General features: G+C 39.5%; 1 pseudogene; it reads left to right on the top strand.

Moving 5' to 3' along the window:
- The first annotated feature begins 6,903 nt into the window (after nt 1-6,903).
- Nucleotides 6,904-8,011, top strand: LOC110038339 (annotated as a pseudogene).
- The last annotated feature ends 267 nt before the right edge of the window (nt 8,012-8,278 follow it).

The following is an 8,278-nucleotide window of genomic DNA, read 5'->3' as shown; positions in this document are numbered from 1 at the left end:
AAGTCTTAACAGCTCCAGGGAATCAACTTCCGGTCAGATGTTAAACCAACCAGAAATTAGAGCAAACTTAAGTGCCCAATACACTGTATTAAGTTCAGCCTCTAGTGCATCAGAGGGCATGGCTGGCACATAGAAGTATAGGATGTAGTTGTTGGAGTAATTCCTAAACACCCCTGGCATTGAAGCTACCATCAGTGTTAATTTTGATGATGGAAGGCTTAGGGGGTTTCCATTAAAATTTGTGTATCAAAAGAAAATAAAGAGCCACAGATGTTGGAGAAGTTCTTAAAATTGATCAGTTTGTATAAGTAAGGCAATTCCTTACCACCTTGGAAACCTGAGTGGGATTGTTATCAAATTTCCCATTGTTCCTAGCCATCCATAGCAACTAAGCCACTAAGAAAGGAATAGAAGTAAGCTTATTTTCCATCCAACTATGCTAACTAGTTCTTAAAATTATATGGGGGGATCAATGATATTCAGGTTAAGCTTATTAAGAAGTTCAAACCAGACCTTTTGAGCATAGGTACACTTGAAAAAAATTTGATCGACCTCCTCTTCCTTTTCCAAGCATATATAACATCTTGATGGTCCTCTCAGACCTTTGAGTTTGAGGATATCATCAGTTGGCAACAAGTTGTGGAACTTTCTCCAATAAAAAAAAGCCATTGAGTAAGAGAGGAATTTGTTCCATATTATATCACCCCAAGGTACCAATTCCCAATTGTAAAGCATAACATAAATAGCCTTAGAAAGGGATTGATTAGTGTGAGTTTGCCAAATAATTTTATTAGGTTTAGTTCTATTGAATTGAATAGTAGAGACCAGAGAAACATGAGGTTCTTGGAGGAGATTTTGTAATAATGTGGAGGACCAGTGGTCCCCAATCCAGCAATCAACAACAGATAATTGGGATTGAAATTTGTTGGAGGGGGACCAGCCACTCCCTAGGGCACCACTGATCTAGCCAAAAGTTAACTTTGCCCTCCCCTAAATCCCAGAAAAACATGACCTCAGCTTTTTGCCTTACTTTAAGCATGTTTATCCAGATTCTAGAATCACCATTTCTCCTGATAACAGTGGTAGGGTGTTGAGATTTACAGTATTTTCCCATCATATATTTGGCCCATAAAGAGGTTTGGGCTCTGAAATTAATCCAAAGTTTGCATAGGTTTATCTGGCACAGATGGTGAAGTCTTTTGATGCCAAGCCCCGTAGCAGAAGTGGGTTTAGCAGCCTTTTGCCGAGAAGCCCAGCGCAGCTGTTTTCTTTAGCCAGACCACAGGAATCTATTGAATGCCCTTTCAAATTGGACCTGTGTACCCTTCTTCATATAGTTTGTTTGGAGAATATAGATAGGAAATGTAGTGAGGATGCTTTTAAGAAGAGTGATTCTGCCCCCATTGGATAGAAATGAGTGAGACCAGCCATTCAGAAAAGAGTCAATTTTGAGGAGCACATCATCAAATTGTGTCTGCTTTACTCTACCCCTCATAAGCAGCACCACAAGATATTTAATGGGGGTATGGGCAATAGAAAACCCAGTCAGATTGGCAACCCATTGTCTACTACTACTAGATGTCTTCTTGTTAAAGAATAACTGGCATTTGGATGGGCTGAAATACATACCATAATTGGACTGAAAATTTTGGAGACAGTTATGCACTATTCTAACTGCACTTTTATGGGCACTTGAAAAAACCGTAATATCATTAGCATAGAGCAGGTGGGAGATGTCTATGTTAGATTTTTGATGGAACTTAGAATAAGCCTAATTCATAAGAGTATTGTCTAGCATTTTGGATAAGTAATCTAGTGCCAGAATAAAAATTGTAGGTGAGAAGGGGTCCCCTTGCTTAAGGCCTCTGGTAGCAGCGAAAGATCCCCAAGCTTGCCAATTAATAAGTATAGAATGCTTATTATTTATGAGCCATCTATGAATGAGATTGCAGAGATTAGGACGGAAGCCCCTAGCTGCCAACACATTGAGAATGAACCCTAATCAATGGTATCATAAGCTTTTTTTATGTCCAACTTGTAAATTAAATTGCCACCCCTGCAAGGCTTATCAAGGTCAAGGAACAACTCTTGAGCAAGTAGAACATTATAAGAAATGGATCTTCCCTTAATAAATGTTGTTTGATTAGGCCTGATAATTTAGTCTAGATGAGGTTGAATTCTAGTGACAATAATTTTACTAATTATCTTACTGATCACTAAAGTTAGGCAGATAGGTCTATAGTGTTCCCACCTTTTCAGTACCTCAGCCTTAGGAACCAAAACGACATTAGATTCACTGAAGTAGGGAGGAAGGTTGTTCCCTTTAAAGAAACTGGTGATAGCTTCAATAACATCCAATTTGATAATTTTCCATGACTTCTTATAAAATTCTGCAGTAAAACCATCTGGGCCAGCAGACATGGAACTGTCTATAGAGTTAACAGCCATCCAACCTTCATTTTAAGTGGGGATTTCAGTAATCTGTAAGTTACTAGTTATCTCAAATTCCTTAGTGAATAAGGAATTATCAATGGGAGTTCTATTATCAGTGGAATGAGTCAGGAGCTTGCTGAAGTATTGTACAGCAACTTAAGCAATAGATTTATTGTCATGAAGATAAATCCCATCTTGACTTTGAATGGAGTGAATATTGTTACATTTTCTTCTATATTTAATATGAGCATGGTATAATTTAGTATTTCTATCTCCCTCAGTAAAGATGTTGATAGCTGCTTTCTGTTTGAGTAGTTTCTCCTGGTAATCAGTCACTACAATAAGGTTATTTTGGGCAGTTTGAAGAGTTGACTCCTCAGCATAACCATATTGAACTTCAGCTTCCAGAGCTTCTACCTCTTTTTCAGTAGTTGAAACAATATTAAAAAGATTTCCAAAAGTGTCCCAACCCCATCTTCTGAGGGCCTTGCTAACTTTGATGTGGAGTAAGCTAAGTTTAATTAATGGATCAGGGTGACTTACTCCAGTCCAATTGCCATCTACTAACTGAGAATAAGTAAGATGAGAAGTCAAGATATTCAAGAATTTGAAAGGGGCAGCCTTCCCAGGATTCTGATTTGAAGTGATAGTAATTATTAATGGGCTATGATCAGACCCAACATGAAGGAGATGAGTAACAAAAGTCAAAATATAATTTTGGAACCAATGATCATTCACAAGAATCCTATCAAGCCTTTCCTAGATTTGGCCTCTTTTTCAAGTGAAAGAGGGCCTCTGAAATCCAAGATTAAACAGATTAGCTTTTTGGATGTTATCGCTAAAAGTTGTCATTTTGGAGATATTTGGGGTCCTGCCACTAGATTTTTCAGCAGCAGATGTAATACAGTTGAAATCCCCACCCACCAGCTGTGGGGAGGCCATTCACTAATGCTGTGAAGAGCAAGCCAAAGGTCCTTTCTATCTTCTTTGTGGCATCCTACATAAATAAAAGTGGCAAAGCATTGGTGTCCATTGACTTTAAGGGAGAGATGTAGTAATTTTTGATGATTCAGTAGACAGTACCATTGGATTTATTTTCTACAAAAGAACCAGATTTTGTTATTAGTATTAGCAAATAAAGTAAAACTAAAGAATTTGTTACAGAATCTATGAGGATTAAGAAGAAACATTGGTTAAAGGATGGAAAAACACCAGAACTTATATTTTTTATTTAAATATTTCTATTTATTTATAGATTAAGGGTGGGCAATGCCCCTTATGTTCCAACATAAAAAATTAATCATCTGATGAGGTGAGGTGAATGGAAGGTTGGGATCTGGATCTTGTTCTGCCTCTGGATGATGGGGGGGAGGGGGGCTTCTGAGTGCCCCCACTAACATTACTCCCACTAGGTTTTCTCTAAATTTCAGTGCCTTGCTTCTATTTCTTCTTAGAAATATGACATTGCCAGCCCTCCCCCAACCTCTGGTTCATTTCTTCTGGCCTTTGCATTATCTGAGATGTCATGACTTGGTTAGCTATAGGATCTCTATTTTCTATTGCCAACTGTTTCATTTTCTTCTTGGATGATTGAACTTGCCAATCCTTCGTCAGAAGATTCTGCATTTCTACAATGCAATCATCATTAGGTACGTTGTGGGCCTTGTCAACATTTTTAACAGGAGCATCATCTGTCTCCTTAATCCCTGAGGGGGAGATAGAGCTGGCTGACTTCAAAATTACTAAGTTTAGTTCTTCCCTGATCACCCTTTGTGATGCTGTAATTGAAGCATTAGAGTTAAAAGGGGTGCTGGAACTCTGAGTATTACCCAAAATTTTAGCATGTTCAGCCAAAGTGTTGTCAGCAATTGGATCCACATTTGGGATTTGTTCTTGGGTAGTATTCTGGTAATTCTTTTCCTAGGTGTTCAGATTTTTTTTTGGAGATGGACGAAGCCTGTAACATCTTTCCTTGGTGTGACTGAACATTTTATAGTGATGGCAGTAGTATAGCTTTTGTTCTAAAACCACATTCTACCAAAATCCCTCCCTATCTAAGCCAATCCAAATTCTTTTAAGTTCAGAAAGAGTAACATCTCTCTCAATGAGTATCCTTCCTGGTGCTGGTCTGGCTTTATTATATGTTGGGGCATCCACTTTTAAAGGCCTGCCCAAGGCACACCCAATGTTGAAGAGTGCATTGAGATTAAAATATGGTAGAGGAAGACCAGGTAGCTTAAACTAAAGGGGAACCACAGGAGGTTCCTTGCTTGGGTCAAAATTTGGCTCCCACTTAACAATTTTCATGGTGGTACCACCAATTTGAAGAGATTTCTTTGAAAAAATTATGGCATAGTCTTCCTCTCTAGAGAGTTGAATCTATAAATGTCTCTCATATAGCAGCCTTATTTTCCAATCTCCATTGAATTTCAGTGAGGTAAAGAAATTTCTAACTAATTTTTATTTTTGGGTGCCCAAGTTGAAATTTACCCACTATGGTAAATTTCGCTTTTTCATTAAGAGTTTAAATCTCATGTGGAGAGAAGTAGATAGCAGCTTCTCCTTCTTTAGAACCACGAGGATGAATACATGGATTGTTTCCCCTCCCTGCAGCAGTATCATGGAAAAGTTGAGGAAAAAATAAGTTTTCAGGATCATTTAGAGAATCTGCTAATTTCCCCACAATACTAGCATAGGTTGCCTTTGTCCATTGGGCATCAGTTACAATGTTAATGGGAGTGGCCATGAAAGCAAAGCCAACACAATCACAAGACAGAAAATAGGTCTCCAGAGCAGAAACCTTCATAGTAAACCAACAAGTAGCAGCAGAAAAAGGGACTCCACCAAATACCAGAGGAAATGCCATTTAGGAACAGAAAACCAGCCACCAAGAAAGTTTAAATCAATGGAAGATTAACCCCCACAATTGAACTTCAGGGGTACAAGATTGAGAGGGAGATTATCAGTTTAAACTAAAAAGGAAAAGAAAACTTGAATACCACAACAGAGACACCACCCTCCAGCCAGCAGCAGTACATGGTCATCCTACTAGAAACCCTAGCAGAGCTCCACACCTAGCCGACACCCATATATATATATATATATATATATATATATATATATATATATATAATCTTTACCTTTTAATAGCCTTTTGATTAATGATATTGCTACCAGGTACTGTCCTGTGGGTACACCTAATGATGAGGAGGAGACCCTTGAGCATCTTCTTTTCAAGTGAAAATTTTCACAACAGATCTGGTCTGAACTTGTAATGAAACTAAAAGTGAATACTATTAATATCAACTGAGAGAAATTTTTCAATTACTAGAGGGATTGGCAGGATGTTAAACTTCAAGTCATTCATGTGTGGTTGCATGGTTTATTTGGATGTGTAGGAATCAAGATAAATATGAGGATATTAAGTATTTGGCTCAGTTAGTGATCTCAAATTGCATTTCTTACTTGCAAAAAATTACTAAGTATCTGAAGTTCCCTAACATGTTTAAACATTGGAGTTCTAATTCTAGAGTTAAGCCAAACTTCAAACCTCTTACAGTATTCTGGACCCCTCCTCCCTTTGGATGGGTAAAAGTTAATACTGATGGGAGTTTTTTAAAGGGATCTGCTGGGTTTGGAGGTGTGTTCAGAAACTTCTAAGGGATGAGCCTACTTTATTTCTCCTCTCTTACCTGGGTTTGGGATACATTGGAGGCTGAGATGATAGCCATATATTGGGCTATATTTTTTGCTAACAAATGTCAGATCCAACAGTTAATTGTTGAGTCTGACTCTCTAACCTGCATCAAGATTCTGATGAAAGAAGAACCCCCGCGGTATATTCTAAGGTGGATAAATAGACTGAGCACTGATCTGGGTAGTAGACGGGTAAAATTTCAACACATTAAGAGAGAGGGCAATAGTCCTGCCAACTTTCTGGCAACCAGTGGAAGGAACTCTAAAGTGATTACAGTTGGCAAGGCTCCATCTTCAAACCTATCTCTTCTTTTGACAGGAGATAATTTAAGCTGCCCTTATGTGCATGTCTTGTAGTTTCTAGTACAGGGAAGAATTTTGGTTGGCCTATGAATCAAAATTGCAATCAAGAAAAATGGAGACAGTGTCTACTTAGTGCAGCCTCCTTTCTTCTTCTTTTTCTGGTCATTTTTCTTTCCCCTATTGTCATAGGGGGTTTTGGTGTTTGGTTTTTTTCTTCAGATTCCTTACATGACTATTGAGGGGTTTGCTAACACTTGTGTTGGTGTTGAGTCAACCCTCCTCTAGCTTTTGGTTTTGTAACTTTACAGATATTTAACATGTAAGGAGCCACTTGTAGCTCCTTTTTATATATATACCTTCGTGAGCTCATCAGGCGTGCACTAGATGTGGTTATCTTCAATATTCTGGAGTTCTAGCTGAATCTGAGCTCAAAACGCTTTTGATGTGTTTCAGAGACTCTCCATTACAACCATGAAAGTGAGGTACGAGCAATCTTTTAGAATTGGGATGCAGAATTTCCCAGTGCCGACCAAACCCTTGATTTCTAGCATGCACCTCACAGTGACTAACGATGGCACTGTTGTTTATAAGCAAGTTACTTCCGCCATGAACGCTACACCTGTCTCCATGATCTCTAGTGTTTCAACTTCCCATTTTTTGGGAGGAAACTCCGCCATCTACGTTGGGAGTGATGGATCTCCCGCCCCACCAGTTGCATCTATTCATGGCCTAAGTGTGACAACCGGTGAGCTGGTGAAGAAGAAGCGAGGGAGGCCTAGAAAGTATGCCCCTGATGGTACCATGGCCCTTGCTCTGAACCCAGTTTCTCCGACCTCCGGAACTCCACCAGGCATCGGAGGCTTCTCTCCACTTTCAATGGGACAGGGAAACATTGATCTTTCTGTTCAAGGTGATCCCATGACGAAGATAAAGGGACGAACATTAGGCTCTGGAAAGAAGCAGTAGTTGCTGGCACTTGGATCTGCAGAAACTGGATTTACTCCACATGTTATTGTTGTTAAGGCTGGACAGGATGTTTCCACAAAAGATCATGTCATTTTCTCGGCATGGACCTCGTGCTATATGCATTTTTTCGGCGAATGGCGCTATCTCTAATGTTACTCTTTGACAGGCTGCAACTTCCAGTGGAATAGTAACTTATGAGGGTCTGTTTTAAATATCATCATTTTCCGGTTCATTTTTACTGTCAGAGAGCGGCGGTCAACACGGTCGAACTGGCAGCCTGAGTGTTTCTTTGGCTGGTCCTGATGGTTGAGTCCTTGGTGGCGGAGTTGTCGGACTTCTAACCGCTGCATCTCCCGTTCAAGTTGTTGTGGCGAGCTTCATCGCCGACGGGAAGAAAGAGCAAAAACACGTAAATCTCTTAGAAGGTGCACCGGCCTTGGAAAATCTTTCACCTGTTGGCAGCATTCCCGGTAGCATCGGTGGTGTTATGACGAGCGGTAGCAGTCCGCCTTCTCGAGGAACTCCAAGCAAATTGTCCGGCGGGCTAGCTAGTCTGCTCAACCACAGCAATAACAGTAACCCGCAAACTTTTTCAAGCTTCTTAAAAAAATGAAAGATTGCTTTCTGCTATAATTTAACCCCTGTTGTAAATCAAAAATCTTTATCATTCTCTTTCCGTAGGTTGTCGGCACTATTTTTGGTGTGGGGTTTGCCCGTAAGAAGTTGTCGGTCATCAGAATTGAAATCCCGTTGCCCGCTTCGGAAGGACGTTTTTTTTTTAAATTTTAGTTTTGAAAAAGATGAAGTCAAACTGACCCTATAATTTTCATTGTTTAGATGAAAGTGCGCTTTACCTCAAATCCAGTATCTATCCCGAAGG

Source organism: Phalaenopsis equestris, unplaced genomic scaffold (genome assembly GCF_001263595.1).
Source record: "Phalaenopsis equestris unplaced genomic scaffold, ASM126359v1 Scaffold232557, whole genome shotgun sequence".
Taxonomy (NCBI): Eukaryota; Viridiplantae; Streptophyta; class Magnoliopsida; order Asparagales; family Orchidaceae; genus Phalaenopsis; species Phalaenopsis equestris.
This window is presented reverse-complemented; position numbering and strand designations above follow the sequence as displayed.